At 44.6% G+C, this 16,183-nt stretch overlaps 1 protein-coding gene across 1 annotated transcript in view; it reads right to left on the reverse strand.

Annotated features, from left to right (window-relative positions):
* Window positions 1-15,260, reverse strand: part of Vit (vitrin) — a 117,830-nt gene extending 102,570 nt beyond the window's left edge. The window contains exon 1 of the mRNA XM_057778681.1: window positions 15,230-15,260. The gene's annotated coding sequence lies outside the window, so the exon portion shown is untranslated. The remainder of the gene's footprint in view (window positions 1-15,229) is intronic.
* Window positions 15,261-16,183: the final 923 nt, after the last annotated feature.

A 16,183-nucleotide genomic window follows, 5' to 3' on the forward strand; every position in this document is an offset into this window, starting at 1 on the left:
CGCCACCACTGCCCGGCAAGGAGCAGCAGCTTTCTGAAGTACAGATCTAGAAGTGCCTTCACCTGCCAGACTCTTCACAGCCCAATCAGTCTCTAAAGAGAAAGCCTAAATTCCTTGGGGAGTCACGAGAGACTCTGAAGATGTGATCCAGGTAACCCTGAAACACCATCAAACTGAAATTCTCTCTCAGAACTCTTTCCTCTGCCTCCAGCACCTGTGGATTTTCTATATTTGTCTATGTACGTTAGCGCCATGGCTCACTCGTATGGTCTCCTTGGAACACCTCACCACCTTCGCTGGCCCCTCACAAACCTAGCCATCGTCCAGGCTTCAGCCCATGGTCCACCTCTTTTGTACAAATCGTCCTGATTTCCTAAAGTCAAAACCCATCTTCATTCATACTTCTGTTCATGATTTAAAGGAAATAAAGACAAAAGAACGATAGAAAAAGGAAAGTCTAAGCAGGTAGAGACAAAATGCATGTTCCTGTATCAAGTTGCTGGGAGCCTTCCAGAGGGAGACCGACGTGTGCTTAGTCATAGCTAACGTTTATGGGAGCACATGCTAAGTGTAGAGGATGCATTAACTGGTTCATCTTTACAACAGCCTAGGAAGGCCCTGGAAGTTCACAGGAGTCAGTGACTTCGCCCAAGGTGACATGGCTGACAGGAAGAGGAACTAAACTCCCAGATCAAAGGCCCTGCCTTCTGTACTGCCATTACCTGGAGTCTCCAGAGGAGACAGCAGTGCCTGTGGGTTAGTAAAGGGCACAGAGAGAAATCACTCTGGAGACAGTACCAGGGAACAGCCTCTGCTTTATTGCGCATGAGTAACCACTTGTACAGTGGAAGCCTGGCTCGGATTGGATAGTGAGGGCTCGCACCGCCAGGGTCTTTCTGTGGAAGAAGCACACTGAAGGAGAGGGAAGACTCCTCTGCAGGCCAGCTACCACCTTCTCACGATACTTCAGAACTCAGCGTTCCCACTTCAGGAGCACGGGGGGCCACGCTTCTTACTTAGACGCTCAGTGTGCCAAGAAGGCTGGTCACTAGGTCGTGCCTGCTTTCTCCTATACGCCCCCAACCACCTCTGCATTCTGATTCAGTTGGTCTAAGCTAGAATCATACTGTTTGAAGGCACCCACACGAATTTCACTGGGCAGTGAGTCTATCTACTCTCAGAGCTACCGGCAAGGAAAGATTGAGTGGATGGCACATGGCTCGCGTGTGGGGACTGGAATAAGCTTGAACAACTTCGCTGAACTTCAGGGAGCGACTCAGCCAGGCATGGAAGAGGAATGAGATTATTACAGAGGGAGGAAGGGGCTGCATAAGCCTTGAATGTCATGCCTAAAGAATGCGAGATCATTCCTGTAGGCAACAGGGAGACACGGAAGGCTTAAGAATAATTTTTTTTGCATTCATCATTTTTAATAAGCCCCTTGGAGGTCTACTTGAGCCACTCACTTGGAAAAAAATCTGCCCCATTGGACATCTTGAGGTGATATAATGGTGGCGTCGGTCTGATCTAGGGATGGTGTGGAGGAGCACCCGACCATGCTCGGTCCATGAGGTGGAGGGAGCCAGCATCCATCTGGAAACATTTAACAGCTATGGAGAGTTTGAATGTTACTTCCACTATGCTGCAGTTCCCAGGGGACAGAGGTCTCTGTGTGGAGAGAGGCCACATCTGCAGTCTTCTGCCTGCCTGGAAATCCTTAGCCACTCGTCACTGACGAACATGAGATGATCAGAAGAAAGGAAAAGGAGGTTGGCATTTGGAGGGTCCTTTGCAAGGTGGAGGTCGCCTCAATGTGGATGGTGGCCTTTGCACAGGTTATAGATCTGGGTGCTTGGTCTCCATGGCTGTAGTCACTGTAGATTTATACCAACAGGCCCTGTGAGGGGGCTACCAGAGTCTTCCGATTTGAAGGGCTAGAAGAGCCCATGTCACATAACTTCATCTCATGCACACATGTACTTTTAAAATGGTGTAAAATGACCTTCAGGCTATGTATGCAAGATGTGCACAAAACATGTGAGTCTTGAGTTTGGACTTGGGTCCTGTCCTTGGGATATCTCATTTTATCAAGGCGTTCAAGACTCCCAAAAAAAGTCCCAGATTCAAAATGGCTCTGGTCCCAGGAGTTTCAGCTAAAGAATACTCACACTGTAGTAATTACTACTTTAAGTGGGTTATATCCTGAAAAACGGGCAGAAATGAAACAGTTTAATCTTATGTTTTGGGAATAATAGTTGCCTCTCTCATTGGAAATGAAGAAGGGGGCAGAAGGTTCCAGGTCTACTGGCAGTCATTTTGTGATCATAAGAAAATCCACACTTCTGGAAAAGTTAGCATAAGAAGACATTGGGTAACCTTGGGTATTTCTGGGCATCCTCAGGTATTGCAGAGAAATAGACTGGAAGATTGGAGCCTGGGCCCAACTCTGTCTTTTGTTTTGTTTTGTTTTTATTTTATTTGATTGTTTTTTTGGGACAGGATTTCTTTGTCTGGAATTGGCTCTTGTAGACCAGGTTGGCCCTGAACTCACAGAGATCTGCCTGCCTCTGCCTCCCGAGTGCTGGGACTAACGGCGTGCGCCAGCACCACCTGTCCCCTGGGCCCAACTCTGGATCATCTGTTATATGAGATAATAAATCTCCCATTCAGTTCAGTTACAACTGAGGGATTATTTCTACCTCTGTAATTATTAGTCCCTATTCTTGTCCGTGGCTTTAATTAGAGAAGACTAACGCCACCTGTCATACCACAGAGTCCAGAGTGTTTTCTCAATAAACCATGTAGTGTTTCTCTCTGGGACCCACAAAAATTCTTTGAAGAGGCAAAATGGGCACTAAAATGTTTAGAATTCAGAGCAGTGGAGCTCACGTGTCCAGTGTCACACGTCACACAGCACAGGTCTTCATCTTGTTGTGTTGATTGTATCTATGTATGTGTTGGGGTGCATGTGTATGTGTGGGCATGTAGAGACCAGAAGACAACCTCAGACGTCATCTTTCAGTCACTGTCCTTTCTCCTTGTTTTCTGAGACATGGCCTAGACCTCATTGCATAGGATAGGCTGGGTGACCAGTGTCCTCGTGGATTCTCGTGATTCTGACTGCTCGGTGTTGGGATTACAGGAGTGTGCCACCATGATGCTCAGCTTCAAAAGTGGGTTCTGGGGCTGGGATGGAAGCCTTCCTTCATGCTTGCACATCACTTTACTGAGAAGGCCAACTTCCCAGTTTAGTACACGTGGTATTAATTATATCAGACTTCTCAAATAGCCACTATTGTACAATTCAAACTATGCCATAACTTATTAGCTAATTATTATGAGGGAATATTTCAACTCTTCTGTTTTTCTGAGACAAGGTTTCTCTGTGTATCCCTGGCTGTACTGGAACTTGCTTTGTAGAGCAGGCTAGCCTCAAACTCACAGAGACCTGCCTGCCTCTGCCTCCTGGGTGCTGGGATTAGAGGTGTGCACCACCACCCAGCTAAATTTCCACTCTTATTGGTATGCTGTTCACTTTCAAAGTCCAGAGACATCTATAGCTTCAGTCTTGTAAGATCAAGGACGTCAACAGTTCAAACACAGTCTCTGAGAACATTCACTTGAATTTCAGTGGCTCACCTGGTCAACCCCGATAATCTAGCAAGAAAAGACACCTTAGACCCTTGGAAATCTCCCTGGGCCCCAAGAATTGAGACATTGAGAGCCTTGATGTGTGGGATTGCTGAACTGCAGACCTCGTGGGACCCTGCATAAAAAATGACAAAACAAGACTAGATGAGGGAGGTGACAGTGGGCACAGTCTCGGGCAGGGGGCAGGGAGGCAGGGAGCTGCGCTTTCATTTCTGGCCACTTCCCAGGTCGCATTTCCATCAGAGAGAGATCCAGCTGGACTCGGCTTTCGGGCATGACACACATATTTCTGGACACTTTTACTCCAGCCAGTTTTGAGTTAGTTTCTGTTTCTGGCTTGGATTAAAACCTTTCCTCGTGTTTATTTTTTAGTTAGGTCTCTTTTCCCCCGAGGCTTCAGATGAGAAGGATGCATGCAATTCTCTGTTGGCCTCAGAGCAGGTGCTTCCTAGAGAGGCTGCGTGGAAGCCTGAAGCCAGGGTCTGGAAAGATGCATGGTGAAGGGACACAGTGACTCTGGAAATGGGTGCCCCCAAATCGCTGCTACATTGCTGTGGAGTTTCCCTAGGTCATGATAGTACTGCACCAGCAAGGGATGTTTACAACTTTGAAGACCTTTGGTTACTACAATTGGGCTAGGTGGAAATACCCCTGTTTTTGGCACCTCATGGCTGGTAGCTAGTTAAGTAGCTAAAACACCCCCCAATGACCAAGCCATCCTCCCACAAATAAAGAGTCAGAATTGTCTAATCTCTGTAACTGGCAGTTTCTCCTGATGTTTATGAAAATGTTGCGTGAGCTGATATTACCACCCGGGGATTCCCCTCAAGTCTCACATACACATGGATGGATAAGGTGGGAACTCCTTATGGGTGCAGTCTTTTCTTAAGGGCTGGTTTTCAAAAGAAACTGTGAGTGTGTGTGTGGAAGGGGTGGTACCTGAAGGGAGGTGTCTGTCCTCTGATGTCTATAGGAGCTGTTTGACTCAGGGACTAGGAAATGGACTCAGGTCTTCTGGAAAAATAGTAGGGGCTTTTAACCACTGGGCCATCTCCTTAGTCTGCAGATCAATCTTGATCACTGAGAAAATCCCCAGCAGAGGTACCCATCCATGGTCATCGGGTTGGATTAAACAGCTCATGTGTGTTTCAATGACAGACACGCCTTTGCCACTCATCTATGTGGCGTTTTTTTTTACATTTCAGAAACCCTAAAAGGGAAAGCCTTTTTTGGTATGTGTTTGAAACGATCGTTTTGTACCTCGTTAAGAACCTGCCATATGGCAATGCTTACCACATCCACAAAGGCTCCCAGCAATAGTGACTTCCAGGGAAGCTGCAAATAGCAATTACATTCCGGACTGGTAGTTTAGGTCTCACATTGCCAGTGGGGGATACGCTGGTGTGCAGGCACGCACCAACGAGTTCTACAGAACTCCTCCCAAGAGCCATTCGAAATCTGGGGAAGGAAACAAGACCCTCTAAAATGAGGTGGGCCAAGAGAGTACGTCGTGGTTACCCCGGAAACCAAGAAAGGCTTATAAAGAATCGCATGCAGCTCTTAAACATGAACTTCTCCCATCAGAGATGGCTTTACCTAATGCGTTTGACACCACATTAGCTCTGCCTCCTATTTGCGAATTATCTCTTGGACTTTTGCGGTTAGTGACTGCCAAGGGCTATCTACTGTGAATTGAGCGCTGAGTATCTGTTTCGATTCAACTGGGATCCCCAGAGCCTTCCCTGGCGTGAACACTCTGTGCTTTCTCATGTGGCCCTAGTCCTGAGGAGCAGAAAAACATGTCCAGTTCTGGGTCGGCCTTCCAGCTGAGGTGGGAATAGGAGGGTGTGTTTGTGTGACCCATGCTTTCCCGACTGCCTCTTGATAAAGAATGGGTTCGTCTCAGATGACAGGGCTTCGGCTCTCCCAGAGCAGAGTCAAGGCACATTCTTGAATCCCATTGAGGAGAGGCTTGTGGAAACTGGAGGGTGTGGAGGAGTGACTGTGGCTGAACAATTAAGGGCTGTGGAGGATTAAACTCTGGAAATTGCCAGGGACAAACAGAAAGAGCTCGTTTAGAAGCAAGATACTAAATTCTCTAAGGGAACCCACCCAGCCTCACACCAGACTGTTCTTAGCCCTTAAAGAGCTCTTATCCTCACCCACGTGCCTCTTCTTATAATTTTTGTTATGTGACATGAGTTTTGTCCTTTTATTCCTCTTCACGGAATGATTTATTTATTCATTTGTTTATTTTTATTATTATTTTTTTTATTGAGATAAGGCTGTAACTCTCACCCTTCCTAATGCTGTGACCTTTAATACGGTCCCTCGTGTTGTGCTGATCCCCGACCATAAAATTACTTTTGTTGCTATTTCATAACTGTAATTTTGCTATTGTTGTGAATAATAATGTAAATATCTGATATGCAGGATATCTGATATGCAAACCCTGTAAAGGTATCATTCACCTCCCAAAGGGACTGTGACCCACAGATTGATAATGTCTTACTATGTTGCCCAGGACAGCCTCAATCCTCCTGTATCAGCCTCCTTGACTATCTAGAACTATAGGCCTGTGACACTGGGGCTGGTTTGTCACAGAGAGTTCTAGAAGTTTAAGGAATACCCCGTAACAACTGTCCTTCCAGAGCTCACTCGGTGCTATATGCCACACTCACTGGGACTTACTTCTCATGGCAATATTCTAAAGAAAATATTCGTTTGCTTTTCAGGGAATTGAAATGTAGAGAATGTGATTAAATTGTTCAAGATTATTGAGGATTGTGCGACTATTCCAGAACTTGAATGTCAGAGCCCAAACCCCGCAGGCCTTCAGAGGCTCACATCCCATGACTCGCTGCAAGATCCCCACTTTCCTTTCACACGACTCATGTGTCGGACGCGTTTAAAATGCTTGCTTGACAATAGTTAAACTTCAGGCTGTAAAGCATACGCGCTGAATAATAAAACTTGTCATAATTAGAATCATACTGGGGTCTGAACTCATGTTCTCTTCCTCACAAGGGCTAAAATGACACACAGGCATCATTTTTAAATCCAAATGGCTTGTTACCCCTACATAAAAAGATACTTGAGTATATCATAGTTGACTATGATGGGATGTCAAAATGAGGAACTCTCGGACTCAGGATTCCGTGCCGGCATCTGACTGTTCTTGTGTCCCAAGGTGGTCTCCTCATACTGTTGCCTAAAGTGGGGTGGGAGGGAGGAGCTGAATGCTCCCTTCATGCGTCTGGAAGGGGCTGGAGGGGAGCAAAATGCCAAAACAGTTACAGAAATTCTTGCCTCCAGTCTCTGAGTGCTTCTCTTGGCTTCCCTGTCCTTTGGCATGGCCCAGTCTGTGGGGACAGTGGAGGAGGGAACAAGCTTGGGTTCCAGTTTCTGCACCTCTTTGGAAACCCAGTTTAGTTTCCCAGAGACATCACTGGGAAGTAGTTGTCCTTCAGACTCGGGACACAACGGACTTGATTTTGACTTATGATCGACTTGTCTATCAACACAGGGAAGAATGCGCAACCACCAAGACTTCCTGTGTAGCTGGACATCATGGCACCTGGCACATGCCCACAATCTCAGCATTCAGGAGGCAGAAGCAGAAGGACCATCGCCAGTCTATGGCCAGCTTGGTCTACACAGCAAGTTCCAGGCCAGTTAAAACGACATAGTAAGACACTGTGTCAAAAACCAGCCCACCAAGCTGACAAACAAACAAAAACAAAATTAAAGTCAAGAAAACAGACTCCCTCTGTGAGACAGTCTTCTTGGGGTGGGCGGGTCACTGGATGCTACGGAATCAGGAACATGGAAGGCAGAAGAAACCGCACACAAAACGCCAGCCTTTCAGGGACTGAGGGGAAGCTGCAGCCCCAAGCCAGAGCACCTACAACCATCTGACTGTAGGTAAGAGATCCCCAGTAAAATGAGGGCATCTTTAAAAAACCCATAGCTGTCTTTTGGGACCTAAAACAGTTGTTAAATACTTCATAGCTTGGGGAATCTGGACACCAGACTGTAACAGTACCAGCCTAGCAACTGTAAATGGCTGTTAGTGGCCAATGGGAAAAGAGTAAGCATAACACAGCAAAAGTGAGAATTTGGTTAGCGCCCACATGAATGCGGTGTATAACTTATACACTTGCAATGTCATTTTTCAGTGCTGCCGAGTATTGTAAACATGCCGATGAACCTCACATGATTAAGTTAAAACTTGACCAAGGTGATTGATAACCTCTGGGGCACAGCTTGAAATATTAAGGACCCAATCAGATTTTATTCAGAGCAGAGGCAAGAGCTATTCCAAGCACGAGTTCACAGTGTGGGTATTCATGGAATGTTGAAGGCACTAGGAGGACACCTTCTTTCTGCTTATTTACAATGTATCCGCGATTTCTCCTGTCCTCACTCAGCTCCAAATACCACCCTGACCTACCAAACTTGAACCCACTCAGGACCCACTCAGGACCCACTCAGGACCCACCCAAGACCCACTCAGTCATGCTGTCATGACTCTTAGATCCATCTGCCAGTTTGAAATGCTCTCCCCAGAGATTTTTTTTTTTATGGCACTTCCCATTATTCTCATGAATAGGCGTGCAATGAAAATCATTTCCCATTTCACTGCTCCTACATCCCCCAAACTCCTTGCTTGTGTTTTATGCAGTACACACACACACACACACACACACACACACACACACACACACACACACACACACACACACACACTTTCTAGTTCATGCCCCAACATTGGCAGCTCCTAAAAATGGAAGCTCCTTTGTTCACTCTTCTTCCCCAGTTCTGAGAACTGGGGGTGCACACTGGAGGCGGCCCAGTAAATAATAGTGATTGCTGTTGTCAAACATTGTTATCTCGGCCTTCCTGAGTGGCTCGTTCCTGTTCGAATACAGATATCCTCAGAGTATTACACAAGCAGGGCTGGTCTGGGTAAACCAGCTTGCACCTTTATTTCTTAAGCGTGTTTTCTCTGTCTGGGACACAAAGAACCCTGATCCCCTGGAAGCTGTACATACTTCCTCAAGGAATAGAACCCACCCTTTCAAAAACTGAGAAGGAGGAGGAGGAGGAACCAGGGTTTCTTCTTGTGACAGCCTGAATGGTGATTTCCCACCAAGTTCTGTTGCATCGCTACATGAAACGTTAGCTTTCTTCCAACCAACAGAAAGAATTTGAGATGTCATTCCTGAAGTTTTGCCAATGTAAAGAGTGGTTTTCTTTAGTCTGTGCTCTAAGGAGCAGTGATTTCTTCCTTCTATAACAAACTGCTAACTTCACCGCAGTGAAGATAAAGGAAATCTTTTGGAGACACAGGCTATGCAGAAGGCTTCCATGTCTCCACCCCAGGACCTGGAAAGCGATTCTTAAATCAGGAGATTGTTCAAGAACACTCGCAACCCAACACACCAATCTCTTCCTGTGATTCTCTTCCCCTTTCTTTATTATTATGGAGAGGACTCAACTGCAACATGGACAGCCGTTCTCGAAGTGTGGCTTGAAATTTAGGTGTTCAGGATAGCAGAGACTGTTCTGAAAGTACTTTAAACGGTAACCACAACAAACCAGACCCCGTGTGTTGAGAACGCGAGCCTGGCATTAGGCGTTCTGGATTTGAGCCTGAGATCTTATTATCTAGGACTTCAAACTTTAAGGACTTCTCAGTCTTAGTTTATTTATCTGTGTAAGGAGATGGCATCAACCCTTGTCTGCTTATTATAAGGGTTACATGAGTTAATGAATGAAAGGCTGTTAATACTATTGGGTTTTGCTGTCATTGTTTTTTACTTGTTTGTTTATATGGTTTTTGTTTTTCCAGACAGGGTTTTTCTGTGCAACAGTTCTGGCTGTCCTGGAACTGTTTCTGTAGACCAGGCTGGCCTCGGACTCAGAGATCGGGCTGCCTCTGCCTCCTGAGTGTTCTCATTGGGTGATGAGTGGTTGTTCTGTCCACACTGCCATCGTCACTATTACCACATCTACAAAATATGACCACTTAGATATTAGTTTAGAACCCAACAGAGCAAGCAGTTGAATCTCTCAATAGGATGCTTCCTGGAGCAAGTTATGGCTTGATTCTTGTGTATTTTGGTGAAGGAAACTGGTGTGATCTGAATGTTAGCATCTCTCAAAGCTCACATACAATTCCAGCCCCACAGGCAGTAGTTTTGAGAGTTGGGGCCTTTGGGGACGACTAGAGACCTTATGAATAGGAGGAAAACCATCATCAGAAGAGGCACCAGGGGCTGGGATGATGACACTGTCAGCAAGCGTATAGCCGGGTAAGCATGAGGACACAAGTTCAAATCCCTAACCCCCATGGAAAATATTGGGTGTGGTTCACACATGTCTATTACTTCAGTGCTGTGGGAGGTGGAGACAAGAACGTCCCTGGGGCTTGCTGCCTGCTAGCCTCGTTCCAGAGTCAGCAAGAGACCCTGTCTCAAGAGGATGAAGTGGTGAATGACTGAACACGGCACCCAACTCTTCCTTTGCCCTCCTCCATGTGCCCACATGGTGAGAGCATGCTGTGTACGAAGCAGAAAGTTGGCTCTCACCACACATGGACTCCATGGGTGCCTCGATCTTGGACATTTCAGCCTCCAGAACTCAAAATAAAATGTTCTGTTTGTAGGCCACTTAGTCTGTGGCATTTCTTACAGCAGCCACAATGGACTAAGATGGAGAAGAAGGACTCATGGCTTCCATTTGACTAAGTACTTGGAGGGTCCCAGCATGAGACTCTGGATATACGTGTCTTCCAAAACTCACAGTTGGAAATACCAGCACTCAGTGTGATGGGAAGTAAGTCAAGAAAGGGAGCCATCATGAATGGCATCAGACTCAAGAGAAAATCCACTCTCTGCCATTGGGTGACTCAATGAAAGGATGGCTGCTTATGAACCCAAAGTCATGTCTGTGTCAGACTCCAGCCTTTGAGCACTTTGATCATGGCTTTTTATTCTCCAGAACTGCGGGAAATTGATGTTTGCTGTCAGTCTACAGTGTTTCGTTATGATACTGCCAATTGACTGGAATGCCTAGAAAGGAAGCAATTCCGTATTTTTCCTCCTTTATCCTCTCTTGGGGTTTGTAAGGCCCCTCCACCGATTCTTTTAAAAGTTTTCTAGAAGGTTGTGTTACCTGACGAGTCAAATGACCAAGAAACAACTCCTGACAATCCTCAAGAAGAATTGGAAAAAACCTCAAATGAAAAAAAAAATATGAACTAGAAATGGAGCTAATTTTAATTTTATATAAATTCTAAGACCAGAACAAAATATGACTATAAAAACTTCTCAAGCCGAGTCCAAAGCACATCAGCATTTCTGTGTTGCATGTTGCCGGCTGCAGGCTTGACTCAGGACAGGGTTTGGACATCCCTCGCTCAGCAGTGGATTTTTACCTTGTCACATCTGCTCTTTGTGGAACCTTGCCATTTCCACATTGCTATGTGACGCAATTTTTATGGATGGTTCCATCAAGCATCAGATGGTGCCTGTTTTGGATACTTTCCAGGAAGCCCAAACGTTTCTACTCATCCCTAAGGACCTCGGGAAGGCTTACGAAAAAGCTCCTCGCTGATTAATAACAAATTCTATGACCGGTATCCACAACTGTTTGTGTTATGGATGAGGTAACCATGGAAAACACAATAAACAAAACAGAAATAGCCCTTGCTCCGTGGTGAACATGTGACCATGGACATGCTGGCATGGGAGATTTTCTTTCCTTCAGCTTTTCTACTTGTGGTCTGCAAAATAGGAGCTCACCTGGGTGATTTCAGGCTGATGTGTGTGTGTGTATGTGTGTGTGCGTGTGGTGTTTAATGAAGATTTTACTGTCTAACAACGAGTACAAACAAAAAGTGATTTCTGGTGTCTATTGTGATTGTCTGATTTCTCTCTTGATGCATTTTCTGTAAGAATGGAATCTGAGTGCTATTGCCCAAGTACTTCCAATACCTCTATAAAGCAGCATTTTCCTTGTGTAGCTTCTCCCTCTCCTGTCCTCCTGGTACTTGGAGACTCAAGAATTTCCCTGTCTTCAGGCCACCACAAGAAAAAAAAAAGAAAAAGAAAAAGAAAGAAAAAAAAACACATCTTGAAGAGGAGACAAAGAGCTTTCTCAGACACCAAAAGTTGTCTAGCTGAGTGAGGGACAAGTTCAGACTCTCTGAGTGGCAACTGATTTCTAAGACCTACAAGAATTACACAAAAACTCACAAGTCATTTGCTAATCCCGCCCAAAGAGTTAATGTTTAAGAGTTTGAAGACAATCACACATGACTGGCTCCACTCAAGCTCTGGTTTCTTGTTTAAGTCATCACTTCAATGAAAATACTTGCTAACATTTGGGTGCCAACAGGGTGAGGTACGGATTAATTCACAGATAAGAACACTGGGACCCACGGCTTATCAAAGTTTGAAGGGTCAGAGCCTGTTGACTGAACAGTCTCCATAGCGCCCCCTAACATTGCAAGGCCATTTGGCCTCAGCCTTGGTCTCTCACAGAGTCTTTAAACTCTGACATCTAACTATCTTCACACGAACACATGCAAATAGTCACATGTATATGCCAGGGAATAGGAAAAAATTTGGACACATAGGTTTACGACTTGGACCATCCTGTCCTAAGTATACTGTGGATAAACACAGACACACACACATACTTCCTTTAATTATCTGGTGAAGAACAGTTGAATTTCATTTTCATATGTTATTGTCTTAGTAAGGTTCCTATCTCTGTGATAAAAATACCATGACCAAAAGCAAAGTGTGGAGAAAGCAGATAATTCAAGTCACACTCCATCACTGAAGGAGGTCAGGCAGGAGCTGAAGCAAAGGCCATGAAGGAATGCCTCTTACTGCCTTGCTCCTCATAGTTTGACCAGCCTGCTCCCTTATACCATCCAGCACCAAGTGCCTGGGGTGGCCCCACCACAGTGGGCTTAGTCTTCCCACTTCAATCGTCAACCAAGAAAATACCCCACAGGTTTGCTCATAAACTAATCTGGTGAAGGGCATTTTCCCAACTGAAGTTTCTTCCTCCCAATTAACTCTAGCTTGGGTCAAGTTGATAGAGCACACACACAATTTTTACTTAGTCATTTAAATACAAATATTTCAAATACAGTTTCTGTAAGTCTGTTTTAATACTTCTTATTTTAATGTATATGGAGTCTGCACAATGAAACAGAACATCTTCTCTCCCTTTTCTGTGTTATAGTTCATATGAGGAAATGAAGGCACCTATTTCTTAGGTCTCCGGGGTCATTAGATAACCTTCTACTGGCAGACCTCTGCTGTGGGTCTTGTACCCTGTAAATATTTGTCACTTGCATTGGTTTAATAAAATGCTGATTGGCCAGTAGCCAGGCAGGAAGTATAGGTGGGGGGGGACCAGAACAGGAGAATTCTGGGAAGAGGAAAGACTCAGTCTGCAGTCGTCACCCAGATGCAGAGGAAACAAGATGAGAATGCCTTTCTGATAAAAGGTACCAAGCTACATGATTAACACAGACAAGAATTATGAGTTAATGTAAGTTATAAGAGTTAATAAAAAGCCTGAGTGAATAGGCCAACCAGTTCATAATTAATGTAGACCTCTATGTGTTTCTTTGGGACTGAAGGACTGCAGGACCTGGTGGGACAGAAACCTCTATCAACAGAACACTGTGTTCTGCCCAGCACCCACTACTCTAATACGGGGCTCACTTTGGGGGATGGTTTGGGGAGGAGATGCTACGTGGGTACACACCAAGAGGACGTTCCTGGAGGATATCAATCAGTGACTCTGCCCACTAGAATTTTTCTCTGACTGTATAGAAAAATACCAGCCTATAGAAAACACTCATCTTCAAACCCCTGTTGTAGCTGCCAACCAATAATACTAAGCCTCATGCTGGCCCTGGGAAGGAGGAGATGCTTGCACTGCCGTTTCTATTTTTCAAAAGGGGTAACAAAAGTCAAGCAGTGTACCACGTCTTTCTCAAGGGAGCACAGTGCTCAGGCAGGGCTGCTAGAGTTATTCAAGACTCCTGGCTTGGCACAGTGGGTCAGACCACACAGCTTTCCTGTGTTCCACGTGTCTTACAGGAATTACAGTGGAGAACAGCACAAGCCTTACTGTTCTTGTGGCACTATTCAAACCATCCGCTGTAGTTTCCCTGAAAGAACCTATTCTCCCTGCGATTGGTAACTTGCTGGGAAGATAATTAGATCTGCTGAAGGACAGCCACAAATGCGATTTCAGCAGAGATGCGGAGCGGGAGTTCTCAGCCTTCCTGAGGTATTTCCTTTTCAGCCTTTCCCGTTGCAAGGGAGGTAGCAGGTATATTTAAATGAAGTTGAACCTGGTAAGTTAGCATATTGCAATAGAAACGCATTCCTTGTAGTCTTAAAGAGTCCTGGTCTAATGCTTGTTTTTGATAAAAGAAGATATTTTAATTTAATAAGTAAAAGAAGAACCCTTGCAACTTTTTACTAGTGGGCACACACACACAGGCACACACACACACACACACACACACACACACACACATTCAGCAAAGAAAAAAACAACCCAAACAAACAGTGTTTGATCCTTCTTTGCTTCAGGGCATTCCATCCTTCAAGGGACCAGGGAAAAACAACCTCATAACTTTACCACCAAAACGTCCAAATTTATTGAAACACAACGTAATGGTAAATATTGTTTTCTTAGCAGAAACACATTTTTCCCCCTAAACAACCACCGTGGCCAAGAATGCCTACTTTTATTTTTATAATAAACTCCAAGAAAAATCTTGAATTCCACCCTTGCTTTGGGGCTGGTTAGAAATTCTGTGACTTGCTTGGAGCAAAGGTTCCTGTCTAATTGTTCAGTCGGATTCCCTGTTTAACCTGTGCTTTGGGCATTTATTTCATGTTTGTACTGGTTCCACACAATCGTACTTAAAAGAGATTGCACATCCTTTCTTCTTAGGCAAAGCAGAACAATGCAAGGCTAACAATGCCAACCCCTTCTCAGGCTTATCAATAAGAGAAGCATTCAGCCTAAGCAAACCCTGCTATTGTAAACAGTCAGAGATTGCTCATCTAGCCACATTCCAGGAGACCTGCCTCAATGGAGAGTCGGCTTCGCAACCCTGTGCTCACTCCTCACACGGCTTTTCACACGTTAAGGAGCTGCTCTAGTGTTACTATATTCCTTATGGGAAACAAGTTGTAAAGAAAGCGAGAAAGAAGTAAGTCACTTAAAGTTTCCACACAAATATCGCATTTTTAACTTACTTTAACCATAATTAAGTTGCTTTAGTGACACAGCAAAAACCTTGTTCTAACATTAATAGCTTAGCGTTGTTTATTTATAACACACACAATATGGTGATTACAGCTAACTAGCATCTACTTCTATTACAATCCTCTTTAAACTGAAATTTACCGGCTGGTTTCGGCATTTATGCTTGTTTATCAATGAAAAGTACTTTGTAATGTTTTTATAACTACGAATGGAAAGCAGCCATATGTACATGTACACCTTTAGCCCTCGCCAGACATACCTTGTTTGAAGAAAGCAGTGACTTTTTTCCCTTAAGCTTTCCACCACAAAGAAGGCTTATCCTTTTTTCTTTAAGATTTTCTGCATCACAAATCCCATCCAAATTATTCTAAAGAAGAAGCAAGAGGAGGTCCAGGAACCTTTCGCTTCTTAGACGAGCAAAGCCAACATTCCCATCTACCTCTCAGCCCTTTGGAAGGCACATTTTGTCACACATACACACACACACACACACACACACACACACACACACACGCCTCTCATACTGGGTTTAGTGCTGAATTAGGCAGGCGGTCCTCTTTCAAATTTCCACTCCCACTTGCTGTTTTGAGCGAAGGATTTCTAAATAGTCTTTTCTTACCCAAAGCACACATCCAGTCAGCGAATTCTACAGTTAGGTATTCTGAGACACAGAAATGGAGGAGTTAGATAGGAATTGTTATTTCTTTTTAAAATATATGTTTTTAAAACTATCCAAGCGGAGCAGTTGTTTTTCTCCCCCCCCCCTCTGTCTCTCTTTCTCTCAGCACTAATGAATGTAGCTGAATTGAGTTGTTTGAAGACAGAAAACTGCAACCACGCCAAGCTTATTCTACTGGCCTCTCCCTTTTGCATAGAGAACACACATTTTTCCTTTCTGTGGAAGCTACTGTTTGCTTTGCTTTGTTTCCATCCTTGCTGCTTAGGGCGAGCTCCATGAAATAATTGCAGTGTAGGCTGCTGGTAACAGGACACATGATAATAATAGCGGGAACTCCGACTCATGTTTCACAGAACATAAAACCAAACCAAAACGAAAACCACCACCACCACCCCAAAAAAAACCCAAAACCCTCTTCTTGGATCTCTTGCATATCTCATATCATTGAGGGAAACTGCCCATTTTAGTTACTTGGACATTAGTGACATCAACTGAACTAAAGGGATTAGGAGCCAAAACATACATAAGCATATT

The sequence above is a fragment of the Chionomys nivalis genome, chromosome 1 (assembly GCF_950005125.1).
Source record: "Chionomys nivalis chromosome 1, mChiNiv1.1, whole genome shotgun sequence".
In the NCBI taxonomy this organism is placed as follows: Eukaryota; Metazoa; Chordata; class Mammalia; order Rodentia; family Cricetidae; genus Chionomys; species Chionomys nivalis.